Here is a 9,313-nt window from a genome sequence, read left to right as displayed (position 1 = left end):
GAGTTTGCTCAATTCTTGAATCTGTAGATTAAAGTATTTTACTATGTTTGGGGAACTTTCAGACATTATTTCTTTGAATATTTTTTAGCTCCACTCTCTTTAGCCCCATACGCACTCCAGTAGAACAAAGGTTTGGTTATAGTCCCACAAGTCCCTGAGGCTCTGTTCCTTTCTTGTCAGTCTATTTTCTCTCTGTTATTCATATTGGGTAATTTCTATTTTTCTCTCTTCAAGTTTATTGTTTCTTCCCTCTGTCATAGTCATATTCACATTGAGTTGTTTATCTCAGTTGTATTTTTCAGTTCTAAAATGTCCAATTGGTTCTTCTTTATATTTTCTATTTCTTTGCTGAGACTTTCTACTTTTCTATGTATTTCAAGCATGTTCATCAAAACATTTTATGACGGCTGCTCTAAAATCCTTGTTAGGTCATCTTAACAATCTATATCATTTTGGGGTACCTGGGTGGCTCAGTCGGTTGAGTGGCTGACTTTGGCTCAGGTCATGATCTCGTGGTTTGTGGGTTCGGGCCCTGCACCAAGCTTTGTGCTGACAGCTTGCTCAGAGTCAGGAGCTTGCTTCAGATTCTGTGTCTCCTTCTTTCTCTGCCCCTACCCCGTTCGTGCTCTATCTCTGTCTCTCAATAATAAATAAATATAAAAACAACAACAACAAAACAGTCTGTATCATTTTGGTGGTGCATCACTGATCGTCTTTTCTTGTTTAAGTTGATAGTTTCCTTGTTCCTGGTATGATGAGTAATTTTCAGATGTATCTTGAACATTTGAATGTTATGTGCTAAGACTGGAGATCCTATTCTGGCTCCTTTTCTGTAGGCAGTCATGCTGTCTAGGTATAGCCCACAGATCCGGGTGGGGATGGCTGTGCAGTCTCCCACTGGGTCCCACTGGCACTGTCCCACACTGTCATGTCTTGCCTCACCACCAATGGGTGGGGGTGGAAGTTTCATTCCCCACTGCACCCTGTTGTGTGGAGCCTTAAAAAGAAAAATGAACATACAGAAATGTACACACATCCTAAGAACTGGACCATAGGCTTGATGAACTTTCACAAAGTGGAAATGTGGTGGCATTTTAAGAATTTTCTTATTTCTTTGCATGTTCTTATAAAAATATATCAAGCTTTTTTTCTCTGTTAGATCCCAGAATTATTTGCTCACTTGTTGATTCTTTCTCTCCTTCTACCCTTTACGTCTCTCTTTTAAAAAATGTTTTAAATGTCTATTTATTTATTTTGAGAGAGAGACAGACATAGAACGAGAGAGTGAATCTCAAGCTGTGTGTGGAGCCTAATGTGGGGCTTGAACCCCACAAGATCATGACCTAAGCTGAAATCAAGAGTGGGATGCTTAACTGACTGAGCCACCCAGGCGCCCCATCTCTCTTTCTTTAGATTCATTTTTTCATTTAGTTTATATATTCATTTATTCACATATTAATTTTCCTTCTTGCCATCCCTTCTCCCTCCAATCCATCCATCCATCCATCCATCCATCCATCCATTATTGAAGGTACAAGTATCTTCCCTCATCTTTCCTGTGGCTGTTGGGCAGCGAGCTTCTGTCCCCTAACACTCTGTATTCTCTCCTTCTGTGGCGGAAAGGCAGGAGGGGGCATGCCCCATGTGGGGTAAGGGGCTGGCTTTCCTGGGAGAAGTCCCTGAGGAGCTGGGCCAGAAGCAGCATAATCAGAAAGCCTCATCCCATGCCCTGTTACTACCACTGATTTTCTTTGACACCCTCTGGGCTTCAGTTTCTCTCATCTGTAATATGAAGGGTTTGGCTTGGTCCTCTCTTTGACCCTGTGGCTCAGGTTGCCTATATTATTTTGGAGTTTCCCAGGACTTCCCAGGGAATGAGACAGGCCACAGGAGGTTGCCAGTTGAGTGAGGCCTGTTCTGTGCCTTTGGCAGTGTCTGAGCACCCTCACCCAGCCTGCACTGCAGTCAGCACCTCCCAGGGTCTCATAGGCCGGGCTCTGAGGGATGTGCTGGGGTAAGAAGGAACCTGAGTGATATTCTGGGAGAATGAGTTGACCCAAGTATCAGTCTAGAAATGGGCCAGCTTGCCTCCATTGTTTTACCTCTCCATGAGGAGGTGTGGAGCATGTGGAAGGAAGAGAGAACTCCAGCCTTTTTCCTCAGCTTGGCGTGGGACCCAAGATACAAGGCATCTGAGTGCCTGATGATACAGGGCCTCTGGCCTCCAGGCTGGCCTGGAGGTCATCCAGTGCCTGATCCCCTGTTTCACCATGAAACAAGCCCGTGGAGGCGGGGGACTTGCCAGAAGTCACACAGTAAAGTTAATGACAGGGTCAGGACTGGGACCAACCCCCTTGTCTCCTTGTCTTAAACCCTTGGTCTGGTCATGTGCTAATCATCAGTAGACTGGACTTGCTTTATCCTGAAAGGTAGGAACACAAGGCCCAGCATGGGCCTTCGCCCCCATGGAGTCTCCACCAGGAGGGCCTTACCCCACATGCTGCTTGTGAGCTAACCTCTCTTTTTGGCTACGATGATGCTGTTGTGTGGTTTTTTTTTTAATTTTTAATGTTTATTTATTTCTGAGAGAGAGAAAGAGACAGAATGTGAGCAGGGGACGGGAAGAGAGAGAGGGAGACATAGAATCTGAAGCAGGCTTCAGGCTCTGAGCTGTCAGCACAGAGCCTGATCTGGGGCTTGAACTCATGAACTGCGAGATCATGATCCGATCCAAGGTTGATGCTCAACCAACTGAGCCACCCAGGCTCCCCAGTGCTGATTTTTGATGGGGCGATACTAGCCAAGGGGTCGCCCCAGACTCTCCTTCCCCTCTTCTATACAATGTATGGTGCTCAGACTCTGGTCTGTAGCCTGGAGATAACATTCCCAATGTCTGCTCCTAGGAAAAGCAGTGAATGTTGCAGGGAAAGGGAGTTCCATGCCACTAACTGTCCCCTGTCTTCCACATCGCCAGGGTTCGTGTCACTCCTATCACATGACTAAGGGTCTACTGAGCATTCTGGCTGGGTCTAGGGAGCTCATGGCCTAGGGTGCATGTGCAGCTGGCTGCGGGCAGGGGCGGGTGGATGATCGCAGCTGTGTGCTGAGTGGAGTTGTGACAGGACGTGCAGGGGCTGGAGAAGCATGACAGATCAAGGAGGGCTCCTCGTAGGGGAGTGGGACTCCGCCAGGGGCAATATGTGTATGTGTAGGGGTGGGAGGAGGTATGAGAGAGGCTTTTTGTCAGTTACGTATTTAGATGTTTACTTGCATATTTTAACCAGATGTCCAGATATTTTGCAGTGGGAAGTGTGTTCAGGGTATCTGGTCTTTTACATTGCTGGCAATAGAAGCAGTTTAATTTATTAAGGGCCAAGAGGACCCTCAGTGACATTTTCATGGAGGGAATAGGGTCAAAATGTAATCGTCCATTCACCCAATCATGTGTTGAAAGTTTTAGTAAAGCGGGTTTGAGATCTCGAGCTGGTTGCTGGGTAGATGAGGGACTACTTACCTGCTGTACAAGAGCCCTTCTCCCAGCTTGTGATTCTGCACAGTCTGTCAGTCCATTTAATTCATTCATTTCAGGTATTTATCCAGTGCCTTCCGGGGTAGGCCAAGCCTTGCGCCCCGTGTCAAGTGTGGAGAGACAATCGCTCATGGCCCTTGTGTTTGGGAACTCACAGACACCATACAGAGTTATAAGCTCACCAGACAGTCAGTGAGATGACAGCAGACATAGGGAGTGGCTGGAGACAGCCTCCTGCTCAAATTGGGTGATGGGAGGGGTTCGGGCAGGTGTGGGCAGGATGCTGAGAAATGGCAGGGGAAGCGCTGGGACTGACTGGTCATGCTGGGCACCTGGACCACCCCTGGGCTTGAAGGGAGCAGTTATAGGACCATGGAAATGTAGCAAGCTGCCTGTCAAGAGCGTGACCTTCTGGTGAGGGGCACGGCCAGCCCAGCACGACTGCGAGGGGAGGAAGCAGGGGGGAAGGGACCCTGGCCTCCTCCCCTCTCTTCCACTGGCCACACCCAAGGGAGCCCAAAGGCAGGGGGCCTGGAGGCAGGCACAGAGCGGAGTGAAAGGGGAGAGAGGATCTTGGGAGGGGCGGGGTGGGGGGTGGGAGATTTCCTGCACTCAGACTTGCTGGCAGGAGGGGAACCTTCTCCCGGGGAGGGTGCTGGAGCTCTCTAGCAGTTTCTTGGGCCTGCTGTAAAAAGTCCCGCACACTGAGTGGCTGAAAACGATGGTCATTTTTGGCTCATCCTGCTGGAGGCCAGAAGTCCAAAATGAAGCTGCTGGCAGGGCCAGGCCCCCTGTGAAGGTGCTAGGGAAGGATGTTCCAGGCCTTGCTTCCGGCATCTGGTAGTTGCTTGGCTGTGGCTCCTAACTCCAAACTTCCCACAGAATTCTTCTGTGTGTGTGTACCCACGTGCACATGTGTATGTACACATATGTGTATGGGTGTGTGGAAAGGTGTGCCTATGCATGTGTGTTTGTGTGTGAGTGTGTGTATGCACATGTGTATGTGTGCGTCCATGCATGTGTGTATATACACGTGTGTGTGCATGTGCATGCTATGTGCGCTCGCACACGTGTGGGCGTGTGTCGGGGCATGTGTGTGCTATGTGCGCACGCACATGTGTGGGCGTGTGTGGGGGCATGTGTGTGCTATGTGCGCAGGCACATGTGTGGGCGTGTGTGGGCATGTGTGTGCTATGTGCGCACGCACGTGTGTGGGCGTGTGTGGGGGCATGTGTGTGCTATGTGTGCACGCACGTGTGTGGGCGTGTGTGGGGGCGTGTGTGTGCTATGTGTGCACGCACGTGTGTGGGCATGTGTGGGGGCGTGTGTGTGCTATGTGTGCACGCACATGTGTGGGCGTGTGTGGGGGTGTGTGTGTGCTATGTGTGCACGCACATGTGTGGGCATGTGTGGGGGCATGTGTGTGCTATGCAGGGGGAGCTCTTAAGCAGAACTCAGAGGCCTGAGAACAGGTGTTTGGGGTCTTTCAGGTAGCTTAGCTGATGCTGAGATCTGGTGTCTCTTCCCCCACCCCCTTTCCCTGCACCCCGCAGGCTCCCACCCCCTGGAATTCCTCTGCCTTGCCTGGACACCCTTCCATCAGGAGAGTGCGGCTTGGCGCTTGAACGATTTGGGGGCTTCATTAAGACAGAAGACAAAAATTAGATCTGAAAGTATTTATTTAGGATGAGAACAGAAATCACGACAAATTGCTGGGGCAGGGGATTCAGGCCCTTTTCTTCTGGGATCTCTTCCGATGAGTGACCAGAGAGCTTCTAGTGACAGTCTGCCGCCATGCCTCTGCTTGCCCATCCGGGCAACTCTGCCGGCTCCTAGGGCCCTGGGCTCCCCGTTCAGCAGCTCCCGTAGCTCCCACCCCTGCTGGCACCTGGCTGGCTCCTTACGCTTCAGGCTTTAGGTTGACACCACACCTCGTGGCTCCCAGGCTCACTCCCATCACGCGTGTGACTCACTGAGTGCCTGCTCCTTGCCAACCACAGTGCAAGTGCTTTCTGAGGGTCAGACACACTGGGAGGGCAGAGCTGTGCTCCTCCCTGCTTGGCACTAAAGGAAACTGGGGCTCCGAGAACTTGTTCCTTGTCCAAGGTGATGCGGTGGCTGGTCAGATCCAGTCTGCCTCCAGGGCTCTGCTTCTCAAGGGCTGAGCCAAATGTGCCTCCCATATTGTAAGTAATGCAGGAATGCAGTGGGGGTCTTTCTCCATGACTCAGCTCCTCAGGACAAACCGTAGACCCCCTATTTCTGGCATCTGGCAGAGAGCAGGGATGAGGCAGTCCTCAGGAGATACTTTATGCTCGACAGTCTGGTGGGGTCAGAGTGGGGAGCAAAAGGCACAGGGAGAGACGCGAGGAAGGAAGACAGGAGGGGGGCCGGTTGGAGGAGCTCGGCGGACGTGGTGCCAGGTGTGGCCTTGCCCCCAGGACTCTGGGAGCCTCGAGGGGTGTCCAGCTGGGGAGTGGCCGTCGGATCTGTATTTTGGAAGGTCTCACTCTCAGGGCGTGATGTGAGGATGGGTTTGTGGGGAGGCGCCCACATGCCCTCTCCCAGCAGAGCTCAGGGACATGGGGGCCACCTTGTCCTGTCCCCACCCTGTCTGGTTGCCACTGATGGTTCACTTTCACTTATAGGCTGTGAAACTTAGGCCAGGGCTTACCTTGCTGGGCCTCAATTTCCCCATCTGTAAACTCAGGTTTTTTCACTCCTACCTCGAAGGAGGAATCCAGTGCAAAGCACCTGGGAGCCTGCTTCCACCACTAGTCCTGGTTTGGAGGAAGAGCCTCCTTCCTGGGGCTTCTGCTAAAGGGAGCTCGGAGCTCAGCTCACCATCCAGCTTGCCCCCCGAGGGGCCACGGAGGGGAGCAGCCTCCCCATGGAGCCTGTGGGCCTGCCCGCGGGACTCTCCTCAGTGCTTACAGGCTGGCCCTCATGGGCCCCTCGTGGAGCGCGGCTAATGAAAGCTGCTCCTTCCAGGGCCTCAGGAGAGCCCCCACGGGCCTGCCCTCACTGGTGTCTCAGAGAAGAGGAAAGAACCCAGGGAAGGGCTGGAAAGGCCAGGAGAGGGTTCGGTCAGTAGGCCCTGGGCACGTGTGATTCAGTTGGCTGGGCCTCCGGGATGTGGGAACAGCCTCCCGCCAGCCCTCCCGGCTCTGTGTTCTGTGCACCTGCCTGTTTTCCTGTAAAGGCCGTTGGGGATCTGCCCAGAAAACTTCACAGTGTCTCGGGTGAGTGGCTCTTTGCCAGGCTGCACGAGGTCTGTGAGGCCTCTAGCTCCCTCTGCCCCTAGCGCGTGCACCTTGGATGGTGAGGGTCAGAAACAGGTAGAGTGAGGGGTGGGAGCAAGTTTCATTTGAAATAGGGCGGTAGGGGCTTGGTGTTACCGTCCAAGGGCACGGGCCCAGTGAGGAAGCACACGTGGGCTATGCAGGTTCACACTTTCCAGAAGCTGGGGCAGCAGAATCTGGCTGAAGAGGAAGCCACAGGCTTCCTGGTGCGCGTGTGCTTCTGGGGAAGGGTGCTCACTGAGGTGGGGGGGGCCTCTGACGGGCTGGACAAAAGCACAGCCTGTGACGTGCCCTATGTAATCCGTGCAGCTACCCTGTCAAGTCAGCGTTGTTACCCCCATTTTATAGATGAAGAAACAGAAGCTGAGGAAGGTTCAGGGCTGGCCAGAGGCCACACAGCCAGAAGAGGCAGCATTAAGGATTCAAAGCCAGCTCTGCCTCTTGCCAAGGCCTGGACGCTCACATCGCCTGCCCTTCTGCACCCAGAAACGGCTTGAGAGCTGAACTGGAATGGTGCCCACAGGCCGCTGCGCAAAGCCAGCCAACAGCCTCCCGGCCCCAAGCCCGCCAGGCATTCCCCTGCTGTGGTCATGACACAGCAGGCCCGGCTCTCCCCGCCACCCCCTCCACGGCAGCCCCACAGGACAGGCTGGCCACTTGGGAGGGCCCAGTGCCCGGCTGGGCCCCAGGGGGAATGAGGCCAAGGGGAAATGTCCCCTGGCTCCCTCTTTCCCTCTTGCAGGAGCTGTGGGCTCCTTCAGAGCAGCGGTTGCTATGCAGCCTTGTTTATTCCAGGAGAGCGTGGAGGCAGAGGCTGCCAGTGCACCAGCAGCAGGGCCAGAGGCCTGTCCTCGGGCCTGGGGCTGGCCAAGCGCGGGGCTGCCTCATCCTCGCCCCACCCAGCCCTCTGGGGCCCCTGGGTCACATTGGCCGTGGAGAGACCACAGAGCCTGGATTCCTCCAGTGACAGGGACTGGCCTCTGCATGGAAAGGTGAGGGGGGAATGTATGGGGGGAAGGGGGTGGGGGAGGGCTAGCCCGCTTGGAGTCCTTGGAGGTGCGTTGAGGACCTGACCTGGAGCCAGGACAAAGGGCACTGGCAGACAGAGGCCTTTCCTCTCTCTGGAGGCTGCTGCTCTCCGAGCCTGTGAGCCAAGAAACAGGGCTGCCCTTTCCTGCTGGCCAAGGCTGCTGGCAGAGCTCCCCACCGGGGGTAAGCCTCCCTCCCTGGGGGTGCCGAGAGCAGTGGTGCCGGAGGGGGAAGGGAAGCTCTGTGTCGGGGGCCGCCTCTCCAGGACAAAGGCCCACTCTGGCTGGGGACCTCAAAGAGCACTAGAAGGGACTGTATGGCCTGTGCTCTGTGGGTGCATTGCTAAGGGGGTCACAGAGCACAGGGGTACCCAGACCCACCAGGAGGGGCGTGTAGGGCTATAACCGGGCTTGTTCTTTTTGTTTTTTAGTTTATTTATTCTGAGAGAGAGAGAGAGAATACAAGCAGGAGAAGGGCAGAGGGAGAGAGAGAGAATCCCGAAGCTGGACTCAATCTCATGAACCCTGAGATCATGACCTGAGCTAAAATCAAGAGTCAGAGGCTTGGGGGGACATGGGTGGCTTACTTGGTTAATCATCGGGCTCTTGATTTCAGCTCAGGTCATGGTCCCCGGGTCGTGGGACGGAGGCCTCCTTGTGCTCCACCCTGAGTGTGGAGCCTGCTTGGGATTCTTGCTCTTCCTCTGCCCCTCTCCCTTGCTTGTGCTCTCTCTCTTTAAAAAAAAAAAAAAGGGCCTACCTCAAGGTTGCCTGTTGTCCCCAGGGCCACCTCACAGGCACCTAACTCTGCTCACTGGCATGGATGCTTGAAAGTTTATTACTTGTTTTATACTCAACCTCTTGTCAACAGAAAAATGTATAAAACTTGTGAACTGTTTAAGGTAGAATTGTAGGGGCGCCTGGGTGGCTCAGTCAGTGGAGTGTCCAACTCTTGATTATAGCTCAGGTAATGATCTCACGGTTGTGGGATTGAGCCCCACGTTGGGCTTTGTGCTGAGTGTGGAGCCTGCTTAGGATTTTTTCTCTCTTCTTCTGCTCCTTTCCCACTTGTGCTCACCCTCTCTCTTTGTCTCTCAAAAATAATTTCCCCCCCCATAGGAAGTGTGTCTTGGGCTTTTCCCTTATTATTTTCTTTACTTTTTTTTTTTTCTCTTCTTTTTTTTGGTGGTGGGGGTGGTTATGTTTAAATGAAGTTGCTTTTACAACACCAAAGACTTAATCATCCATTTCCTACATAAAAGGTAGCTACTTTTTTGCATGGACCTCAAGCATATTGTAGTATAGAGGTGGAATTTAAGGAAAGGTATTAAGCAGGCTGTGTTGTAGCCCATGAACAAGTAATACATTGTATCATTTATCTTGAATGTATCATAGATAAGCTGCTATATAACGATTGCCACTTCAGATAGCTGTGAAGTTAGGTGATTAACTAG

General features: G+C 52.9%; 1 protein-coding gene across 2 annotated transcripts in view; it reads left to right on the top strand.

Moving 5' to 3' along the window:
• Positions 1 to 7,675: 7,675 nt before the first annotated feature.
• TOGARAM2 (TOG array regulator of axonemal microtubules 2) overlaps positions 7,676 to 9,313 on the top strand; it is a 49,797-nt gene continuing 48,159 nt past the window's right edge. For both annotated transcript variants that reach the window (XM_029936324.1, XM_029936325.1), the window contains exon 1: positions 7,676 to 7,823. The gene's annotated coding sequence lies outside the window, so the exon portion shown is untranslated. The remainder of the gene's footprint in view (positions 7,824 to 9,313) is intronic.

Source organism: Suricata suricatta, chromosome 4 (assembly GCF_006229205.1).
Source record: "Suricata suricatta isolate VVHF042 chromosome 4, meerkat_22Aug2017_6uvM2_HiC, whole genome shotgun sequence".
In the NCBI taxonomy this organism is placed as follows: domain Eukaryota; kingdom Metazoa; phylum Chordata; class Mammalia; order Carnivora; family Herpestidae; genus Suricata; species Suricata suricatta.
Note: the sequence above shows the minus strand (reverse complement) of the source record. Positions and strands in the feature narration are given on the sequence as shown.